General features: G+C 36.4%; 1 pseudogene; it reads left to right on the top strand.

Moving 5' to 3' along the window:
* Positions 1-750: 750 nt before the first annotated feature.
* LOC127227371 (zinc finger HIT domain-containing protein 3-like) lies at positions 751-1451 on the top strand (annotated as a pseudogene).
* The last annotated feature ends 23141 nt before the right edge of the window (positions 1452-24592 follow it).

Raw genomic sequence — 24592 nt, 5'->3', positions numbered from 1 at the left:
TCTTCAAAGATAAAATTGTACAATATAATAGCAATGTCAGATTATGTACATAGAATTGGTGTCTCACTCTACAATGTTTTAAATAACAGAATACCATTTGGCAATTTAAATGATTTAATATGAATTAATCTAAACATATAATTAGATGAGATGGGATAGAAGACATTTTATTTGACAAAAGTTCATATAAATTTTTAAGTTTTGTTGAACCCTGTACCCTCGTGATAAAGCTGAATTTTCCTGGACTATTGTCTGTTTATTTTATAAGTGGAGTCTCACAGGGGAGCATCTAAGTTAAGACAAGGATTAAGTGTTAACACTTTTGACAATGTTTGGAAAATCACTTATAGTTACAGGCATATTAGAAGCTCTCTGTCTTGAGCTCCATAAGCAGTGTCGTGACCTATGTATTACCTCAGTATCTGAACAGCACAAAGCTGTCCTAACCTACGATGTATGCCTCAAAGACTTTGATTCCTGGACTCTAAACCACACACGTGCATACACCCCTCCACACATGTACATTGAATACATAAAAATAAATAAGCATGTTGAATGAAAATAAGAGTATGTACTTATTTATAAACACCTTGTCATTATTTTAAAAGGAAAAAAAAAACTATAAAGTCTGCCTTAAAAAGTTCTTCAAAGACAAAATCAATTTCACATTACTTAAACTGATTCAATAAAATTATTTTATCCATGCATTAATAACTCAGTCTGTTTTAAAAATACCTATCCCGGGGAGTCATGGCATTGCTCAACAGTTGAACAGTGGTCTGCGCGATCTGGAGAAGCCGAAATACCACTGTTGCCCGGCTGGCCATGTGCCCTCCTGCCCTGCCATTTGTTTCCAGAAGCACAAAGAGCAGTACAACCCAGAAAACTGTCCTGTTGAGAACAGTGGCTCCAGTAAATACAGGGTTTGGGAAAACAAAGAGGTCCTTAAGATTCACAGAAAGAAGCTGGGCGGAGGTGGCACACGCCTTTAATCCTAGCACCTGGGAGGCAGAAGCAGGAGGATTTCTGTGAGTTAGCTCCCCACCCCCACCCCCACACACACCCCTAGTCTACAGAGCAAGTTGCAGGATAGGCTCCAAAGATCAAAAGACAGAAGAGAAACCTAGTTTTGAATCCCCCTCTCCCCAGAATAAAAACAGACTTCTTGCCAGCAGATCACAGGAAATGATGACTACTCTATAGCTGACTTCCTCAACAGTGAGGAAGACAGAGTGTCTCTGCAGAATTTTAAGAATTTAGGTTAATCTGCAACTTTAAGAAGTTTAGTACTCAACCCACACCTGAGAGAGCTGAGAGAGTTGATGGTTAACCTGACCCAGGCTGAAAACAAAGCAAAGCTGATGAAAGCCTGAATGCAGGAGCCTTTGTTTGTGGCCTTTGCAGACTGATGTTTAAGAATCATGGAACCACCCCACAATAGGGATTCTTAAAACTGGATGTGCTCTTTGCTCAAGCTGCCCACTGCTCCTCCTTCTCCGAGGAGTTATTTCCAAGGCTGCTACAGAACATGTAGATCTTCCTTCTTCAATTGACTTGCTTCAGACAAGTGGTACACAGCCTGTATGAAGAGAAAACCTGGAGTGTTGGCTCGGCTTTTCCAGAGGACCAATCTTTAACACCCACATGACTGCCAACATTTGCAATTACAGTTCCAGGGATCTTCTGGCCCCTGAAAGTACTGTAAGCATATGGTCTACAGCCATACATTCAGGTAAAGGCAAAACACATTCATTTAAAAATAAGGAAAAGGCTATTTCTATTTACACGGTGGTCTGAAATTTATTTCTGGTACAGTTCAGAGTTACATCATAAATACCAAATTTATCCATTAGGATTAAAAATTGATAGTGTTACTAAATAAATTTAAGATATTGTTCTTGGTAACAAAATAAATAAATAAATATCACATCTTTAGTTCTCTAATTTTAAGGAGGTGATTTCCAGTCTTATTAAATACCAAATCATTTCAGGAAAAATATATACATTTTGTAGAATTTTTTTCAATAATTAATATAAAACTTACAGGTTCTGAGGATATTCCCTTTTGAAAGCATTGTAGTAAATGAAGCTTGTCCCATAGAACCAAACTGTATCCCAAAGTATGCAGCTGTGTCTCTTTTATGCATCTTTCTGTAAAACAGCTAAATTGCCACATGCAGAATTTAGTTCCTGGCTCAGGTCAGACAAAAAAGGCTTTTCCTGTCTTTCCAAAGTCGTCATTGCTTTAATTAATCTGCCTCATGGGGAATCAGAATGTCTTTTCTGGGGACTCATACTGAATTCTAAATTTTGGCATATTAGGCATAAATTGATTTTTAACATTTTGGTAAGCTCTCTGTTTATATGCAAATATCTATTCAGGTGGAGACGTATTTGAAATCCCTCTATATTGAACAATCTTGACATTAAATAGCATACAATTTCATAGATGATACAATGAAAACGATTTCTTATGTGATATCAGATAAGAACATCAGTTCTTTATAGATTCATGGAAAATTCAATTTTTGCTTTTAATTGCTAATCAGTATTAAATTTAAGCCTATACACAATAGTAGGCAACTGTAACACGCACTAACCTCTCATGTTGGATGTATGAAAATACATGCGTAAGTGTACTGTACTGAACTGATTGTGTTTGAGAAATTTGGTATAGACACTTACAAACTCAAATGGACAGTTGCAATGTGAAAGTACTTAATAAAGATGAAGAAGTTGTCTGGCTTATTTCAAAAGCTAGTCAATGACACCAAGCTGAACCTTGAAAACACAGGCTTTTTTGTCCTGTCTGGTCCCACAGCCACTTTAAAAAAGAAATCACTCAGAGGCTTAATATTAATTACTAACCATTTGACCTATTGCTCAGGCTTATTTCTAACTAGCTCTTACAACTTAAAATAATCAATTTTTTATTAATCTACGTTTTGCTATGTATCATATGGGGTTACCTGAACTCTAGTACATCTTGCAGCTCCCAGTAGCTTCTTGGCATGTCCCCGATACCGCCCTTCTTCTTCCTGTACCTCTGCTTGGATACCCTGGTGCCTCTACCTGCCTTTGTACAGGTCACAGCAGCTTCCTTATTAATTAATAGCAATAAAAGATAGCCACAGCATACAGGGGGTTATGCCAAGCAGAGCCTCACCTATCTTGATTGTTCCAAGATAGTCAAAAGCTACATAATCCCAAGAAAGTAGGGACTAGAGTTTAGGAATATTTGTAATAGTTGATTCATTAAAAAGAATTTACCTGTCTTGGAACCTAAATTGTCTTGGGGCGTTGCCACTTTTTGATATCTTCTTTTGTGCAGAATTCTGCACAGATTATAAATTCCTCAGTATTTTCAAAGTACTAGACATGTCATCATAGATGTTTATTAATACTTTTACATTAACCATAATTTAAATCTGATGATAATAAACTCTTAAGTACTAAGATGTGTATTATTACTTTATAACCCACTTACTGAAAAAGCTAATCTTAAAATGAGACCTCAGTCAAATTAGGACCAGATATCGATATTGTCAACCATTCCCAAATTTTGGTAAGCCTTTTGAATATTCTCTTCTCATAAACGTCTACTATTTTTCCATTTATCTTTACAAGGGTTATAAAAGTGGAGAAACAACAAAGAAATATAGTTTCTAATGCTATTCATCATTATGAAATATGTACAAACACATACACAATGTTAGAAATCAAAGCTTGTCAAATTCAGCCGTAATCCTATTTGTACCCTCTGGAGTTAGTAGCTTAATACTCTAAACAAAGCAGAAACCCTAATGTGTATACTGCCATTCTTTTAAAAAGCTTAAGGAGCAGTTTCTTTTGGTGCAGACCTTTGATCCCAGGTACTGCAATTTCTGAGACAGGGGCATTGTACGTTCATAGTTTGCCTGGGTAATAGAGCTACTTATGGAAATCCTGAGCAACCCAGCATTGCAATCTCACTCATCACATTGTAAATTAAATGATCAATAGAAGTACAAAACTTGCTTTAGTTCAGTGCCTAGCTTGCATGAGCCACTTAAATCTAAGGACAAAACTGAGAAAGAAGAAGTAATGGACAAAGAAAGCTGAAGAAAAGGGAGGGGAAGGAGGAAGGAAGGTAGGAATGAAGAAGGGAAGTTTGGCTACAGAAGTTTGAATATGAATATTTCATCATTTAAGCTGTTTGCTGAGAGGACCCCGCAGGCTTACCTCACTTGCTAGTATCAGTTATGATAAGATAAACAAAAGTACTAAGTAATAAAATGAAGGATGAGAAGCTTTGATTGATCAAAGGGGAAGATCGCTGGAAAAAGAGAGGCTGAGCAACAACAAAAATGAAAGCAAAGTGTGCATCTCAACAAAGAGATCTAAGAAGCAGTTTCCCTCACATCTAAAACTGCACTGCAAAACTCTTTCTTACATAGGTTTAACAATAAGACAATTAGGTAAATTAAACAAAGCAATTTCAGAATGTTTCAGCTAATTCAGACAAGATATCAAAGGAGTAATTAAGCTAACATTACCCATGCTAGTTAAAGAATAACACGTGACAGTGGAGGTCTGAGTATAGAGTTCACAGGGAGACAAACATTGCTACACAAAACTTTATGTCTGAGTTCTTGTAAGGATGGTGGCACTTCATGAACTTGCCTAGTTGAAGGGATAGTCCTTAATAATATAGTATTGCATAGAAGAAAACAGGGATATAGGCAGATGATCTCCATTAGTGCAAGGCTACACTGAGCTACATGAAAGTGATCCAGTCTAAAAGAGAAACAGCTCACACAAAGGTGATCTTTGCACTTAGGATGGCATGCCCTTAATCCCAGCACTAGGTAGGTGTTGACAGGACTGTCATGGCTAGGCTGAGAGAGGAATATAAAGAGTGAGAATTCAGGTCTGAGTGAATCTGAGGAGCAGTCTAAGGATCGCCCATTTGATCTGAGCATTGGTAAAGGTAAGAGCTAGTGACTGGATTCGTTGCTTTTTTGATATTCATCTTTCAACCGCAACTATCAGAATTTTATTATTTATGTAACACCTGTAAGATCCTTCTACTTTGTGCTCATGCCTTTGTTTATTTCTCTCTAACAAAGAAAGTATAACTTCTCAAACGAGTGATATGTAGTCCGCTACATTTGCTCATTCCCCTCCTCTAAAATCTCCATTTGTGTGATAGGAAATACAAATGTCTGCCTTGGGACTAAGATAAAACAAAGAAGAAAACAGAAAGGACTGCATAGAACAAATCTATATTATAAATTCTTCACTGTGACGTGATGTAGGGTATAAAAGTTGAGATTATATTTAAAAGGTATAATTGTAAAATGGATATTAAAAAATGTAAGCTAGTCTTGAAAACACATCCTCATTTGGATTATGACTGGTTTGAAATTCTCACTTCATTTTGTACTTCCTCAGCTGTATTTTTCACTTTTAATTTGTTTATTAGTAAATGAAGATAATAATGGCACCAGTCTAGTGTATGTATGTTTCTACTGAGGTTGAATGAACAGTATTTGTAAAATTCTTCAACAGTAGGACCCTAGTCTTTAATTTTTGGTTAATCTAAAAGGGCATATTTTAATTGTGATTTTATTTGGGAATTTTATCCAATATTCAACTGGCATCTGTGAAATGTTTGATTCAACATCTAACACCACAAAAATAAACTTTCTTCTCTGAATAAATGTCAAGTGCAAGCTGTAATATAAAATAAAACTGAAATTGTTATGATTGATCTAATTTATAACATCAAGTAAATAAATGCAAATATTATTTGCATGAACCATAGTTTTGTCTTTAAAATATACTTTGACACCTGCATTTTTATTGCCCAAGAATTTCCTGACTTTCTATATTTGAAACTGTTTTAACCACAATATTTAAGAGAAAATACATTACTTAGAGAAAAGTGTATTTTTATGATAATTTTTATTTAAATTTGAAATCAGTTTGTTTTACATATCAATCCCAGTTCCCTCACCCTCCCCTCTTCCCCTGTCCCCTTCCCAACCCCCATTCCATCCCCTTTCTGCTGCCCAGGGAGGGTGAACCTTCCATCTGGGATCTTCAAAGTTGCCATATCATTTGGAGCAGGGCCTTGGCCTACCCCCTTATGTCTAGGCTGGGGGAGTATCTCTCTATGTGGAATAGGCTCCCAAAGTCCATTCATGTACTAGGGATACTAACAGAGGACCCATAGACTGCCCAGTCCTCCTAACTAACCCCCACATTCAGGGGCTCTGGGTTGGTCCTATACTGGTTTCCTAGCTAGCAGTCTGGGGTCCATGGGTTCCCCCTCGGTTATGTCAGCTGTTTCTGTGGGTTTCTCCAACCTGGTCTTGACCCCTTTGCTCATCAATCCTCCTTCTCAGCAACAGAATTCCAGGAGTTGGCTAGTGTTTAGCTGTGGGTGTCTGTTTCTGCTTCCATCAGCTACTGAATGAAGGCTCTAGGATGGCATATAAGGTACCCATCAATCTCATTATCAGAGAAGGGCATTTAAGGTAGCCTCTTCACTATTGCTTATATTGTTAGTTGGGGCCATCCTTGTAGATCTCTGGACATTTCACTAGTGCCAAATTTCTCTTTAAACCTATAATGGCTCTCTCTATTATGGTATATGTTTTCTTGCTCTCCCTGACTCAATCTTCCTACTTCCTCATGTTCTCCTCTCTTCTCCTCTTCTCCTCTTCTTGTTCTCCTAAATCCCTCCCCTATCCCCCCCCCCATGCTCCCAATTTGCTCAGGATATCTCTCTTGTCCTTCTCCAGGGGACCATGTATGTGTTTTATATATGGTGCTAACATTTGCTATATGTCATTTGCATACATTTCCCAGCTTATAATACTTAAAAGCTAATTTGTCTGTTCCTTATACTATTAAATAAGTAATGGTATAATGAACACTCATATAAGCTTTAACTGTCATTGTGGTATTTATAATTGGACTTGTAATTTAGAATGGATCATTACTTTAAAAAACTAGGATACTAGCTAAAAGTAATTATAATATTGTAATTATTTTTCTTCTTTATCAATTTAGATTTCAACAATTTAAATTGTATGTTTTTTATGTAATTATACTTCTTACATACATGGTAATTATTGTAATAGTGCATATTAATAGCAAAAATTACATGGACTTGTAATGATCTGTAAATTTCCATAATCAACATTTCTGGCTTATGTTCTCAGAACATTTTAAGAAAAACACTCATTAAAAGCCAAGGTCTTTATTATGTAGCTATAAGTCCTAAGTATTTATGAAAATAATCCTCGATATGTACATATACTTTTGTCTGTATATGTATATTACCAATGGAAATAACATTATCATTAAAATATTCTTTTAACTTTCTGCATAAATCACCTATCATATTTTTAGTACAAACATCTTGTTATTCTTATAGTAATGATTACTTATAAGTAAAAAATTCTATAAATTTATGTCGATAAAAATTATTAAATGATTTTCCATTATTTGTATGGGACTGCTTTTTTAAACCTAAGGTCAGAATGAATGACACAATGAATTATCACAAAATTTATTGAAGAACTTTTTGATAAAATACTTAAAGTATGTGTTTCAAAAAAAGTAGAAGTTTTTTCATTATTGACCCTGGTAGAGTTCAGGAGAATCTAGTTCATGTGTTTTTCCATAACTTCTAGGGAAAAACCTTTTTGCTTTCAGCTATTTCTCTTCCCTTGAATTTACACAGATGCATATTATTGCAATGTTAAATACACCACTTAATTGTACAGCCTTCTTTTAAAAATCTATCTTATTCCTTCCTACTTCATCATCTGTGGTAGTCACCTTCTACCTAGAAAGCTTAATATCTCTGTCTGAACTCACTTCTAGACTAACAACTTATTGCCCTTGGTTCAAGTCTGTTATACATCTTTGAGTGTTTTTGCAATTAATTCCTGGAGATAGAGAGATAAATAATTTATCACAAATTCTACATACAATAGATAATTATGGGTAAATAGTTATATGAAATGTGATAATTTAATATCAGTACCATCTTACACATTAATGTGGTTGTTTTTAGCACATAAAGAAAAAATTAGGGAAATAACTTGTCTAAATTTACCTTGAATTAATTTTGTGCAAATGAATTCATTAAGATAGGTATATTAACTATATTACATGGTAAATGAAATATACATTTGTGAATATAGAATTTCAGAAATGTAAGTGCCCAAACTATTCATTTCTTTCTTATCAGTAATAAAAATCTAAAATATGTTCACAATAATAAACCTTCATTCAGAGTCATGGGAATAGGTCTGGAGGTCATTGGAGGTGGGGAAAACTCGGAGGAGTATAGGGTATGGGAACTATAATCAGGATATGCTGTATAAATAAAGAATTTATTTTCAATAGAAGGAAAAACTATTAAAAAAGAAAAAAGTTACTTTTGAGTGTGGAATACTAGTTAGAATGAAGCTTACAAATTGTGTTACTTTACTCTTTTATTTCTCATTGGAGTCTAGATATACTGAACTATCTAGGAATCATAATAAAAGGCAGTGGCATTGTGAAATAAATAAATGTTTAAAGTAAAATATAGCTCTTATTACTGGAAATAGCTTTATAAAATGATCACTAATTGTTGGTGGTATTTTCTGCCCTGCCCACCAGTTCCCAAATAACCACTCAGAGGCTTAATATCAATTATAAATGCCAGTCTGATAACTCTGGCTTGTTACTAAAGCTCTTATACTTAAATTAACCCATATTTCTTATCTATGCTCATGTCTTGTTACCTCATTTTTTTTCACATTCTGCTTTCTCAGCTGTTGCCAGTTGTTTCTGCTGACTCTACCCTTCATCCCATCATTAACCTAGTTGGATTGTCCCACCTGTAACTCCTGCCTAGCTACTGCTAAATGAGCTTTTAATTGAACAAATCTGAATGGCAAATTTTCACAATGTACCTAAGGATTATTCCAGAACACTAAATCATGAAGTGTAAATGATAATTCTTTTAATTTCCTGAGTAAAGTGTCTATATACTCTCCTTCAATGGTTATTTTCGCCTCTATGGTAAAATGTTAATAAAAATTTTTGAGAGAAAATAACATTTTCAGGACATTATAAAATAATTTTTATGATGCTTGTGTTAGCTCTTACATAAAAATATTACATATAGTATTCATCTCCCTCATTATTCATAACATATAAGATCTAAACAGAAAATTAAATGATATGGAAGTTATCTTAAAACAACTTGTACCATTTTTAAAACCTCAGGCAATATATTATTTTTCTCATACTAGCTTCACTTACCTATGAAAAATATCTTTATGTATAATATATTGGGGCAAATAAATCAAAATGACTAACTAGCACATAACCCTTCCTTAAACACAGGTTAACTAGAGTACATAATGAAGAAATAAATCAATTTGTATGTTAATAAAATTCTAACATACTAAAATACAGTAATGGCATATTATTCATTTAAAGAGAAGACAAACACATACGTGAGCATTGCTGGATCATAATGTCATAATGGCTCCCTTGGTGGAGGGGGTGAGAAGCCACATTATCAACTGCATAGATAACAAACAAACAAAACCAAAAACAAACAAACAAAAAACACAGAGTCATTTATTCAGCAATGAGTAGAACCTTATATACCCTCCTCCCAGCATCCAGGCTGTATCTCAATCCTTTGACATTGCATGGTTGCCTCTCATTGGCTAGGGTAGATCAGGACCTCTGACAGTGCCTGTTGTTAGGCCTTAAGGCAGTTTCCATGTTGGCTTATCTCTAGGCCTCATAGGCCTAATCTTCCTACATATCCACCTCTTTTTATTTATTACATGGATGGGCATTCATCAAGAGTCAGAATTTCTTGCTCAGGCCTTGTTGACCTCACCTCAGTAGGGCTCGGCAACTGACTGTGGCTGTCTTAGTTTGGCCTGCTGAATGAGTTCTTATCCATCACAGACTATCAGCTCTCAAACAGCATTTATTCCTGGAGAGCTGCCAGGGTGGGGGAACTAGGCAGTAGCCTTTTGAATTTAGATGACTAGGCATGCATAACTTCCTGCAGAGGACTTTATGAAGGATATCTAAGAGCCATTAACACCTGAAGAGTTGCCACAGTTGCTGCCTGCTGCAGGAGACATTTAAAGAGAACAAGGATGAACAATACCACCCCACCAATTAAGGATTATGTGAGCATCCAGGAGGGATGGAATAGCCCCCCCCCTTTTTTTTTTATTTTGCCACACCTTTTCAAAAAGTGAGGAGTCAAGGGCCATCACCTCTGCCTTTGTCTGATTTAATTGAAAAATTTTGTGTGTTAGCTGTAATGAATAATAGAAAAAAATTAGTTGACCATGGGCCCTTAATATATTAAGCTGGCTCCTGGCATGCTAAACTAATATTCCTCACCTCAAAAGGCATCATACAAAATGAGGAAAACAGAGTCACAACGTAATCTCAACAAGGTAAAGTGCCGATTTCTTCCTCTAATGATAAAACAATTTGTTGCGGGGGAGCATTTGGAGCAAGAAATTACCCACCCTCGGTTATTCCCTCCTTGGTGGAAATAGGCATCCAAGGAAACAGTAAGGGCAGCGATGGGACCATTACTATGGTCAAGATCTCTTGTAGCCATTACCCACTTATGAATGACTTCATTGCAGAACATTGTTAACGAATTATGGGTGGAGAAATTAAGCCATTCCCAAACCAATTGTTTGGTTAACATTCTCCAGTGGGATCCAAGTCTACTCTTCACTTACTGCCTCATTTACACTTGTCAAAAAATCAGGAAAAGATAGCCCTGGCTGTTGAATATGGTTGTCGAAATAGGCTAAAGGGTCCCATAGTGCTCACACCTTAGGAGCCTTGAAGGTCAGGTCAGGAACCTGTTGGTAGTAGACTTGATGGCCAATCTGGGCCTGATGGACAGGATGGACAGTTACCGTATACAGTGAGCATGTGTAGAGTCACTGGAACATCAATTAAGAGGTTTGTTGTTGCTTGACCTTCTGCTTGATAGTCATAAGCCAATTTGCAGCCGGCTCCAGTGCCAAGTATCAACAGACTATAAGCATCGATGTAAGTCTGTAGTTTCATTGCCCATTCAGTGAGGGCAATGAAGAGAAGGCAAGAAACAGATGTCCTAATGCTAACCTGCAGATGTGACAAAAAACCTACAACATCGGCAGACCTTCTCACTGAAATTCAGTCTTGGGTGCAACTGTCCAGCCTCCTCCACCAGTGAGGGGAGGAATGACAACTCACCAGCGCCAGGAAAGTGAAAGTAGCTACCAGGGCCATAAATAGCGACAGCAAACACAGATAAAAATCAAACCCCAAATCACAGCTGAATGTAAAAAAAAGAAAAGGACCCTACACAGTTGAGCTCAGAACCCATGCCAGAAGGCCAGAAGTCCCATAATCGGGATCCAGATGCAGCTGGGTTGGAGGAAGGGTTAGGCACAACATCAATGACACAGACACCTTGACTCAGGTGAAAAGGAACTGCAGACTCATTTACTCAGCAATGCAGGGAGCACTATATACCCTTATCCCAGTACATCGGCTGTATGCTTATGCATTGACATTGTGTGGTCATCACCTTTAGCTAGGTAGGATCAGCACCTCTGATGGCAACTCTTGCCAGGCTTTCAGGAAGACTCCACGTTTGTCTCCTCTCTTGGCCTTGCAGTCCTTATCTTCCGACACTTGAGTTTTTATTTCTTTTCTTCCTTCCTTCCTTCCTTTCTTTCATTCTTTCTTTTTTCATTCTCTCCTTCCCTCCCTTCCCCCCTTTTCTATTAATTCTTTACTCATAGATTATATCCTGATTACAGTTTCCTCTCCATCTGCTTCTCTCACTCCTTCTTCCTCATCTTCCTCTCCCCCAAATCCTCTCCTCTTCTGTTTCCCTTTCATAGAACTGTAGCTGTCACAGGACTATCAATAAAACTCTGCATAACAAGTTCCAAATAAGACAAGGCACAAACCCTCATATCAAGGCTGGGCAAGGCAACAAAGGAGGAGGAAAAGGGTTTCAATGCCAGGCAAATGTGTCAGAAATGTGCCCCCCCACACACAACACACACACACACACTCTCACACTAGGTCTCCTACAAGAACATCAAGATACAGAACCATAGCATATATTCAGAACTCCTATCTCAGACCCATACAGGCTCCCTGATTATCCTTACAAGTCCCATTGAGCCCCTATGACAGCTGATTAGTTTTTTCAGTGAGCTGAGTTCTATTGGTGTCCTGGACCCATCTGGCTTTGGCAATCAATCCTTCCTCCCTCTTTCCACCTCATGCCCCGAGCTTTACCTAATGAGGAACTGTGGGTCTCTGCATCTTGTTACAAGTATGTTTTTCCCCCACTGGTCTGGTTCCACCACCGAGCCAGCCCCAATTAACATGCAGAGACTCTGTATTAGATACAATGCTGTAGGACAGATTCTTGTTTCTTATTGACTAGATATGTCTTAAATATTAACCCATTTCTATTAATCTAAGTATTTCCACGTGGTCACATCTTACAGTAGAGAAGGACTGGCGTCCTACCCTGTATGTCCTCCATCTTGGAACTCCTCCCTACTCCTTCCGCTCTCCTCCTAGTCGCCTAGTCCTGCCTATCTTGCTTTCCTATTGGCCAACAGTGCTTTATTTATTAACCAATAAGAGAAACATATTTACAGAATGACATCTCCCATCAGCATCTGTTCCAATCAATTGCTCTATGAAGCCCATCTGATGACAATTGGACTGGTCTCCAGTCAGTACAGTATCATTAGGAATCCTGTCATTGACATTTTTTTTTAATTTCTATTATTCATTTATTTACGTTACATCCTGACCTCAGTTTCCCCTCATTCTTCTCCTCCTAGTCCCTCTCCCCATCTAATCTCTGACACTCCTCCCTGTCCCCATGGTTATTGGCAAAGCATAGCTATCAAATTTCTGTCAGTTGTCTTTGGTTCTACTCGAAATCTCTGCATCTCTGGGCTATCAAGCCTCTGTATCCGGGTCATGCAGACAGTGTTAGGCATGGGCTCCCTTTCTGCCCTGGGCCTCAGGTTGGATCAGTCAATAGTTAGCAACTCCCACACATGCTGAGCCACTTTTACTCCAGCAATCTTGCTGCCAGGAGAAATTGTAGGTTAAAAGTTTTGTGACAGGGTTGATATCATAGTCCTTCCACTGGATGTCTGCCCTAGTTGGAGAAAATGGCTAGTTCAAACTCCAAATTCCCTATTACTAGGAGTCTTCCTTTGTGTTGCCTTTGTAGATTCCAGGCAGTTTCCATTGCTCTAGGTTTCCACATCGTCACTGAAATGCTTCCCAATTACAATTCTTTTCAAGTACTTTTTCCCTACACTCCTGCCTGCTCCTTCCTCTTCCCACCTGCATGGGCTCCCCAATCTACCTGTGAAATCAGTTTTATTTCACATCTGCCCACCCTTAATATCTCCTTGATAGTTAACCTCTATGGGTCTGTGGACTGTATCATGATTACATTTTACGTACATTATTTCTTAAAATGTTAATATTTTGTGATTTATTTGAAAGCTAAGGAAATTCTAAATTATTGCTTCATATGAGTGTTGAGTTCTAAATAGTTTTAGAATCCATATTTATTTTTTAATGACTGCCTGCATATCTGTGATATCAACTTTGAATGCTACCAGGTTACTAAAGTTAGAACATAGTTTCTCAAAGATAGTATTTACTCTGGGATGTAACATCTTGGGAGGAGAGTCTTTCTCATAACTCCAGATCTGCCTCTGACATATCCACTAATCTTTGTAAATATTGAGAAATTTTGATACCACAGTCTATATTTTAAGCCATAAATATTTATCTCAGGGATTTGGGATTGTACTTCCTAAAATTTATTTTTAATCTTGCTTAATTGAGGCATAAAAACAGTTTGCATATCATAATGCAAAAAAAAATAAAGGTTGCTATGGAAATTGAGTATGAGAAATGTTTTCTCTGTTATTCTCTTAATTCTGGGACTTATAAAAGTTTGTTTGCAATCTTAAATTAGAGACAGATAAGGTTTACACTTTTTAATAAAATACGTGTTGCTATGGAAATTCTTGTTGAAATTATGTACTCTGGGTTAATTTTATATCTAGTAACAGTTGAGAGCAGTTTTCTATTCTCTAAACTCACAACCATTTCCATTCCTTTTTGCTTTTGTTCTCAGGCAAAGTCCTTACCAATGCTATCCTCATTGATCTGCAAATAGGCCTCAAACTCATAGAAATCCTCCTGTTTCCACCTCCTATGCATAGGGAATGGAGGTGTTCACTGTCATAGCAGAAATCATGTGTTCTGTAGTTACCCAACAGTGTTTCTTTGTGACTCTGTCTTTCTACATTGTAATTTGTCAGAATCTGCTAATATTCCATGTGCCACCATTATTTTTTTTATTTTTCATACAATATACCATGATATAACAAATTATCAAGTCAAAACAAAAATCACACACATAAAATATGGCATGTCTCTCTCGATACAAATGAATAAGTGTTTGCAGATAAAACTGAAATCATTTCCTTGGAGTTAGTGTGTTACAGATATAAAGTTATTTACTGATGGGTAAACATGGGAAGTGGGTTTGATGATATATCTGAATTATTCATTGCAAATACTATTACATCTTTATTTCAAAATAGGAAAGTTTAAAAATTTTACATTTATTAATTTCATAATTGAACACAAATATGACAGAATACCAACTGCACCATCAGTTTTTAAAAATTAAATCAAAGCCAACTATGAAAGAAAAAAATAACAAAGTTTAGTTTTTATATGTCAACAACTCATGGGCATATACTTGTATTGGATTATGTAGTTATACACAACTATACTTCATTGGGGAAAATTGATTTTTTCCCCAGAAGGTGTCAATTGCAAGTAGCGTCTTGGTTAGATACTGACCTACATGAGCTCACAAAGATGATGATGACATGTACAATACCTTGAAACATTCAAGTCACTCAATGTAATTTCAACATAATTTCATGTATATATATATATATATATATGTATGTATATGATTTATTTAAATTTAAACAAGTTTGCTTACATGCCAATGCTAGTTCCCTCACCCTCTAGTCCTCCCTTGTTCACCCCACCAACCCCTATCCTATTTCCTTTCTGCTCCCCAGGGAGAGTAAGGCCTTCCATGGAGGGTCATATCATTTGGAGCAGGGTCGCATAATTTCTTTTTCTTCTCTTTCCCTCCAAAAATACAGGCATTGGAAATTTCTCTAATACACGTCTTGCATTTGGCATTGGACTGCCATTCATTAAGAACCTTGATTAATCACCAAATTGACCAAATCAAGTTGATACTCTTCTACTGGTAAATTATAATAGAAATTTTATTTTCTGTTTATAGGAAAACTAATATTTCCTTCAAAAGCTTTGATATATCATAAACAAAGGTAGATTTTTGCTACTTGCTTATTTCTAATTTTGCATTTATTAGAAAATAGAAGCACATTCTACAACACAAATTTTACACATTATTTAAGCACAAAGTATACATCTAAGATATAATTATACTTTTTAAATTAAAGGTGTAATATTATTTAAAAACCTAACTTATATAAATGGTGACATGCCGGGAATTAATGAATGATTATTATTTGTTCTTAAATTTAAGCTGTTTTTGTATTATAAATTATGACACTAACTTTTTGAATTATTATAAAACTTTAAGTGATAAAAATGTATATCCATATGGCAAACCAATTCTAATCTTATCATCTGAATATGTAATATTCCCTTTATTCCATTTTTATGTATAATAAATATGCATTCATTTATGTTATGACATATCCCATCTCATTCATGAGAACATGACAAAAGTAATTAAAATTCCATCAGGAAAATCTCAAACTTCCTTCATTAAAAGTGTTAATATAGTTTTTTCCACAATTCTCTAATCAATTATGAAATCAATCAGCTACGTAATAACAAGCATTCAAATGTTTCAGTCTGAACAAGGAAAATAAACAGGAACTGAGTTCTATTCCAGTCTAAGAGCATCTTGGCTTTGTCAATAACTTCATTTTAAAAAATGTATATTTTACACATATAATTTTGGATTTTATGTAAAATTTTTTTGTACCAATTCAGATTTGAAATTGTTTTCTGATTTTTAAAAAGTAAAAAAGCAAAACAAAACAATGGACTTTGCATAAGTCTCTCATTGGAATCTTCCAATATATTTGGAGCTAGAACCTTGCTGTGTGGTTTTGATGTACCATGAACCTGCTGGCTTCTACTCTCCACTTCCAAATGCTGAAATTATTGTTGTGATATATCATTTCTAACCTTCAGCTTATTGTTCAGAATTTGCTCTTTCTGACTTACCACAGCTTATTCAGCTACTAATTTTTTTGGTTCTTTGCTCCTCACCTTTCTTTCCACCTGTATTTCCAAATCCATCTCTAGTGATTGCATGTAATATTTATAAATGACGTATTTGTTTTACCCCACATAATTCAGTAAGTTCTTAATTATCATGACTGTGCAGTCCATTAAGAAACAACCCTTACCATTATACGTCTAAAATATACATACATTATTGAATATAAATTTAATTTAAATGCTTTCAATTTAAAACTCTTAACAAAAAATATGCTTAATTTCTTCAGGATATTAAAAATCATACCTCACAATGTATTTTCTATTATTTCTACAACTCTCAAAGAGAACCATATTTATGTTATTGTAATGAACTTTCTTTGAATATCTATTTTTCTTTGATTACACCTTAAGCCATACTATTTAAGTGAAGAAATAGATGGGAGTTGTTTAGATCAATAGCCTTACAGTGCTTCTGGAAGGTTGAGGTAGAACTTGCACTACTTCAAATCAGATATCCACTGTTCATGATTTTGGAACAAGTTTGGCTTCAGTTGCCTATCCGAATTGTATTATATATGTATGAATATATATGTATATATGGATATATACAAATATCTAGATACAGAAATAGTATGTATGTGTTGTGGGTGAGGGAATTCATGTTCACAGATGTCCAAGTGTGTGAGAATGAGATGGTTATTTGGATGCATGTGTGTGCATATTTTCAGGTAAGAGGCTGACAGTAGTTGACTTTCGTGATCACTTTGAACAATGTTTATTTAATTAGGATTTACACTTGAGCACAGAATATTTGTATCCAGATAATCTGACAAACAAACGGCCCCAGGATCATGCATCCCTGTATTATTCTTTATCTAAGATTTCAAGTATGTTTCTCCATCATGGCACTTTTGCTGGTTTTGGTTATCTAAAATTTGATCCTCTTTTTTAAATACCAAGTTTTTAACAACATATACATCTTTCCAACTTATCATTGCATTTTAGTTCATCACTCTTTGACATTACCTTTCTACTTTTTCTATAAGGTGTTGAGCCCGATTCCACTATATACTTAATCTTCTTTTTTCCTGCTTCCATTTAGAAAAAATAATGTTCTGTACAGATATTAAATTATCATAAAAATTATAGAAATTATTCTTTGTGAAATATAGTCACTTATTAGCATGTAAAGACAAAATGTTTCTAATATCTCCATTGTGCCATTTATCATGAAATTAAAACTATAAAGTGATTTAATTTGGGGATCTAAAACTTTCTAATCATTAGCACACTCTTAGAGTTTAAAATGTACATATATCTATCTGTTATTTCCTACCTGTCTATTACATACCTGCCTATCATGTACATATTGAATGATCACATACAGTAGATGTTTATTAGATTATAACTATATAAACTTTTAAAAACTTAGTTATTTTTATATCAGAAGTCAGTTCTCTAAAACACAAGATTATATAATATATTAATTATTATTGAAAATAAAATTTATATCTATTAAAAAGTTTTGTACTGATGAATTAAGTTTTCAACTTCATTCTTTTTATTATACATGTTCCATAAAGTCTAGAAATAAGAAATAGCAACTGCAAAAAGGCACTTTCCAACTTTCCAACTTTCTAAACATTCATTTACAGACCTTACAAATTTTTCAGATTATCCATTATTTATCTTTCCTTCATCTCAATCAATATGATTAGCAAGGTTTTAAAGGACAGTAATAAGGAGAAAAAAGGACAGTAATAAGGAGAAACAAGATTGTGTCTAATCTTTTAATTGACTATGTATCTTTCCAAACTCAACATTCAGAAATATAACATTTCAAAAATATTTTCTCCATATTTATTTTCTGTATAAAAACCAAACTTAGGTCATAAGTGCAGAAAACATTCTCAAAGAAACTATAGAATTATGTATCCTAGCCTGAAAAGGAGATGCATAGTAAAGGTCAAAGAAGCATGTATATTTTCTGTGGAAACAAAAATAGAAATCCTTTTCCCCAGTAACTTGTCCTTGAACTTAAATTTTGGAGTCAAAGCATTTTTTTTTAATTTAATTTATTATTTTACATGTCGATCCCAGTTCCCTCTCCCTCCCTCCCTCCCTCCCTCCTTCTTTCTCTCCTTCCCTCCCTCCCTTCTTCCCTCCCTTTTATCCTCTCTGCCTTCTCACATGCACTCTAACCACCCTCCCATCCCCTCACCCCAATTCCATATGTAGGGGAATGCCATCAAGTTGGGGTCATGTGAAGTAGGGACTAGGGTTTCTCTCCTGTCTCTAGATTAAGGCAGTTATCCCTCCATGGGGGATGTGTTCTCAAGGTCCTTTTGTGCACCAGGGATACATTCTGGCTCCACTATCTGAGGTCCCTTAGACTGCTCAGTCCTTGTATTTCTATTTTTGTTTCCACAGAAAATGAAAAGATGTGGATTCCTTCCAGACTAATGTGGTTTGATCAAGCCAGACCGCCTAAAACAGAGTATGAGGTGATAGTACATTCAAAACAGCTGGACAAAGCAGCCTTATATACTACAACCAGGATTTCTGAATCTTCTTCCAATCCCCCATGACAGCGCCCCTTTACCAGCAGGAAGTAGTTTGGAAAGAACAATGCCCAAATTCCCAAATATTGTCTATAAATGTTTGTTTTCATTTAAATGGACTTTGTTATATAAAATAAATTTTAAAAAATTAAAAGAAAAAAAAGGAAGCATGTATAAAAATGTAGCAGGCATTGCTCACATTGCTTACAGGGCTGGTGTTGAGGAAGCTGGTTTGTGTGATTTTGTTGGCTTCTGAGGTCTGTGCTGAGTTATTGTAGTTGAATAGGTTGCCCCAGGCCAAGAGCCAGCTATGGATGTCCTTGAAGCTGAAGCGGGCCTCTGTCTGGGGAACTCATTCCAGCATTCAATCATGAGGGCATAGACCCAGGTAGGGCAGCATCTGGGCAGGGCACTACCTGCCAGCTGCAGATCATATCCACAATGTCCTGGTTTGAGTACTCCCAATAGGGCTGCAAAACATAGCTGAAGACCGCCCAGAGAACCACGCCATAGGACCAGATGTCAGAGTCAATGGAGAACTTGCAGTACATGATGGCCTTGGTTGACATCTAGCGAATGGGCAGCAGCGAATTGCCCATGAGTTTGTAGTAATCGGCAGAGTACAACTCACAGAAGAGGCCCAAGTCTGAGATCCTCACATTTAGCTTGTGATACACCAGCACACCGCGTGTGGCCAGGTCTTTGTGGATCACGTGGTAGCTGGACACAAACTCCATCCCTACAGCAAGTCAGGTAGCTCCAGGGCCGATTTTATTGTGTGGTCATCATCAGTGCTGCCCACATCAGAGTGTGGCAGGTGCATGACTCATGGAGGTCACCGTGTGATCAGTAGCTGAAGATCATGCTCAAGGATATTGAGGTTTAATAAGGATCAGAATAAGGCCATATAGATGTTTATTCAGTGAGAAATAACTTAAAACATAGACAGATAAATACCAGCAGATTCCTGGTCCCTCCCGATGTTCTCCTGTCCCCATGCTGTAAGCAAGAGAGCTCCTGGAGCTCCTTACTCCAACTTACTTCCCCCAGGTAACATCTGCCCCTGTTCCCAGTAGGCGTGGTTTGTGCCACAGGTGCTCACAAAGTGAATATCTCACTACAATTCCCCTATTAGAATAAAAAGAAAAGATTTTAGGCTTGATACAAAACTATATACAAAACAGTGAATAACAAGTATGTTCTAAGAAAAGGCATATTAAAAACATACAAACTTAAGACCTACATATCTAGTCCTGGAGTGAAGGCAAAATGGGGTTTACAATAGAGTTGTCTTACTCTGGAAAGCTTAAGTCTAGTACGTAATATGTCTAACTAGGAAAAAAGAATAATAGTTGTGATACTTTAATCTTGAACCTCATTAAAGACCCGAGAAGGAAAATAACAATACTAGGGTAGGCAGGAAGTTAAGATGGGCAATTTCCACATGGTGCAGTGAGGACAGAGACAGCAGGCTACCTGGACAGTCACCCAAGGTCTCACAGTAGCATTGGTACAGCCTGTTTTGGCTAAGGCCAAGATTACCTGACAGACTGTAACAAAAGTAGGGAGGTAGAAAGGCTGTCTTACTCTGACATGGCAGGGTTTTGCAGTCTTTTAAGTTTGTCTCCTGCAAGCATGCAGGATCTCACAAATTACTGGTAGAGGTGAGGGCAGTTCTTTGCCCAAGAAGCCATTAGCCCAAGAGGCATGGATGGACTCCAAAAGGAGAAAAAACAGTGTCCAACATATTTTTGGGAAAGTGTATGGTGTTGTCAGGAGCAATAGTGTCTCATGTCAACAGAGTACTAATATTATTTCATGACATATAAATGTCATGTTCCGTAGGGCTATGACATGTTTGAAGATTAAGCATTTATGTTTGGCTAATCTCATAGGTATAGGAAACTTGGATGAAGACACTCTGTAATACTCAAGAACCTTGCTATAAGACTACTGAAACTTCCCTGAGTAAAGCAGGGACAAATATCTAAGTAATATAACTATGTATGTACATATATTTGTAAAGCCCTAAAACAGAAGTAGAGTAGAAATGTCTAGACCAGAGGTAGATCTATAAAGTGTAGTATGATAAAAATACCCTAAATTGTATCAAAACACAATATGTCTTGAACATAAGTAAAAGTATATATACATAAAATATGGTAAGGATAATGTGCATAAAACATCATAAATGGAAAGATTTTACAAAATATGACAAAATATAATATGTAATTCTTCCAGAAAGGGAATATAAACTTAAATTTACATAGGTTACCATGTAAGAATATATAACAATGTAAGCTGTATAATACTAATATCTCACTATATAACCAAATAAACAATACCAGGAAAGAAAGTGCCTTTGGCACATAAAAATCAAAGTGCTAAGTTTTCAGAAAAATGAAAGATTACTCAAAACTGTAAGGGGAGAAAAAACAAGAAGCATTTAAGGCAGAACTATAAGAACAGCATATGACTTCTCCAAAGAGACTAAAAACCAAAAGGGCCATGATAGATAATATGCAGACTGTAAGAGACCACAGATTCCAGCTGAGAATACTTACCCAGCAAACATTTCAACTACTTTAGATGGAGTAAAAAAATTATTCCACACAGAAGCAAACATAGACAATACCTATCTACAATTCCAGCACTACCAAAGATGCTAGAATAAAAGTCAAATCTAAAGAGTTTAATAATCTCCCATTAAATAAAATGAATAAATAATTCCAAACCAGGAGATCAAAATATTGGACACACACACGTGTGCGCGCACACACACACACACACTCCCACACACACACAACACACGATACCACCACCACCATCACCACCACAACAACGACATGAACAGGAATTAACAACCACTACTAACTGATATCTCTTATCATCAATGTTTTCAATTCCACAATAAAAGGCAATGACTTACAAAAACAGATGTGTAAACTAGATTCTTCCTTTTGCTTCATTTATGACACAGTCCCTAATATCAAGTATAAACAGCACCTCAAGGTGAAAGGTTATAAAGAATTATTCTATGCAAATGGACAACAAAAGCAAGCTACTGTAAACCTTTTAATATCTAACACAATAAACTTCAAACCTAAACTAACCTGAAGGCTTGAGGAAGGATACTACATATTCGTTAAATGGAAAATCCACAAAGAAGACATTTCCAAAACTTGACATTTATGCAGCAAACACAAGAAACACATAAAAGAAAACTTCTACAGTTTAAATTATATGGTGACCATAAACACTGATAGAGGGTGAATTCAGTATATCACACTTATGAATAGACATGTTATCCAGGTTAAAAGTAAATGGGAAGTTGTAGCAAACAGAAATTATGAATACTGGAAGGGCTTTCCACAGTTGCTAAAATTGTTAGTTGGCAGCACTCTTGTATGTCTCTAGACCTTTCTTTAGGTGAAGTTTTCTCATCAAAATACAATGGCTTCCTCTATTATATTCATTCTCTCTCTCTCTCTTTCTCTCCCTCTCTCTCTCTCTCTCTCTCTCTCCCCTCTCTTCTATTCCTATACTGACGCAATCTTCCTAGTCGCACATCCTTTCCTCTCATCCTCTTCCCTTTCTCCTGCTTCTCTCTCCATTCACTGCCCCCAACACATACCAAGTGCTGTAAGGCAATTGTCCCTTCCCCCTTCTGTGAGGGACTTTATATGAAAGTCATAGAATACACCTTGTATCCTAGTTCCTCTGGTGGTGTGAATTATAGGCTGGTGATCTTTTACTCTAGGTCTAAAATCCATATATGAGCAAGTACATACCATGTTCCTCTTTTTGTGCCTGGGTTACCTCATTCAGGATGGTTTCTTCAAGTGCCATCCATTTGCCTGCGAATTTCAAGATACCATTTTTCTTTCTGCAGAGTAGTATTCCATTGTGTAGATGTGCCTCATCTTCTTTATCCATTCTTCAGTTGAGGGACATCTAGGTTGCTACCAGGTACTTGCTATTACAAATAATGCTGCTATGAACATAGTTGAGCAGATGTCTTTGTTGCATGGATGTGGATCATTTGGGTATATGCCTAAAAGGTGATTGCTGGGTCCTGTAGTAAACCAAGTCCCATTTTCCTGAGGAACCACCATACTGATCTCCAAAATGGCTGTATGAGTTTGCACTCCAACCAGCAGTGGAGGAGTGTTCCCCTTTCTCCACATCCTCTCCAACATGAGTCATCATTGGTGTTTCTAATTTTAGCCATTCTGGCAGGGGTAAGATGGTATCTCGAAGTTGTTTTGATTTGTACTTCCCTGATAGCTAGGGATGTGGAGCATTTTCTTAAGTGTCTTTCAGCATTTTTGATTTACTCTAATGAGAATTCTTCAGTTCAGTATCCCATTTTTTAATAGGGTTATTTGGTGTTGTGTTGACTAATTTCTTGAGTTCTTTGTATATTTTGGAGATCAGCCCTTTGTCAGATATAGGATTGGTGAAAATTTTTTCCCAGTCTGTAAGCTGCTGTTTGGTCTTGTCTACTGTGTCCTTTGCCTTACAGAAGCTTCTAAGTTTGAAGAGGTCCCATTTATTGTTTCTCTCAGTGTCTGTGCCCCTGGAGTTATGTTCAGGAAGCGGTCTCCTATACCAATTTGTTCAAGGGTACCTCCTACTTTCTCTTCTAAGAGGCTTAATGTGGCTGGATTAATGTTGAGGTCTGTGTTCCATTTGGACTTGAGTTTTGTGCATGGCGACAGACATGGGTCTATCTGCAGTCTTCCACACACCCTCATCCAATTGTGCCAGCACCATTTGTTGAAGATGCTGTCCTTGCCCCATTGTATAATTTTAGCTGTTTTGTCGACAATCAGGTGTTCATAGGTGTGTGGCTTAATATCAGGATTTTCAATTCAATTCCATTGGTCTACCTGTCTATTTTTATGCCAATATGAGGCTGTTTTCAGAACTATAGCTCTGTAGTAGAGCTTAAAGTCAGGAATGGTGATGCCTCCTGAAGTTCTTTTATTGTATAGGGTTGTTTTGGCTATCCTGGGTCATTTGTTTTTCCATATAAAGTTGATTATTATCCTTTCAAGGTCGGTGAAGTATTGTGGTGGGATTTTAATGGGGATTGCATTGAATCTGTAGATTGCTTTAGGCAAGATTGCCATTTTTACTATGTTTATCCTACCTCTCCAAGAGCATGGGAGGTCTTTCCAATTTCTGGTATCTTCTTTAATTTCTTTCTTTAGAGCCACAAAGTTCTTATTATATAGGTCTTCTACTTGTTTGGTAAGCATTACACCAAGATACTTTATGTTGCTTGTGGCTATTGTAAAGGGAGATGTTTCTCTGATTTCTTTCTCTGTCTCTTTGTCGTCTTAAAAAAGTAGGGCTACTGATTTTTTTTTTTTGAGTTTATCTTGTATCCTGCTAGTTTGCTGAAGGTGTTTATCAGCTGTAGGAGTTCCCTGGTAGAGTTTATTGGGTCGCTTATGTAAACTATCATATCATCTGCAAATAGAGACAGTTTGACTTCTTCCTTTCCAATTTGGATCCCCCTGATCTCCTTTTGTTGTCTTATATCATTAGCTACAACTTCTAGTACGATATTGAATCAATATGGAGAGAGAGGGTGTAAGGAGTATGGTTTTTCT

This window comes from Phodopus roborovskii, unplaced genomic scaffold (assembly GCF_943737965.1).
Source record: "Phodopus roborovskii unplaced genomic scaffold, PHOROB, whole genome shotgun sequence".
NCBI classification, from domain to species: Eukaryota; Metazoa; Chordata; class Mammalia; order Rodentia; family Cricetidae; genus Phodopus; species Phodopus roborovskii.
The sequence above is the reverse complement of the archived record's forward strand: the minus strand, read 5'-3'. Positions and strand labels throughout refer to the sequence as shown.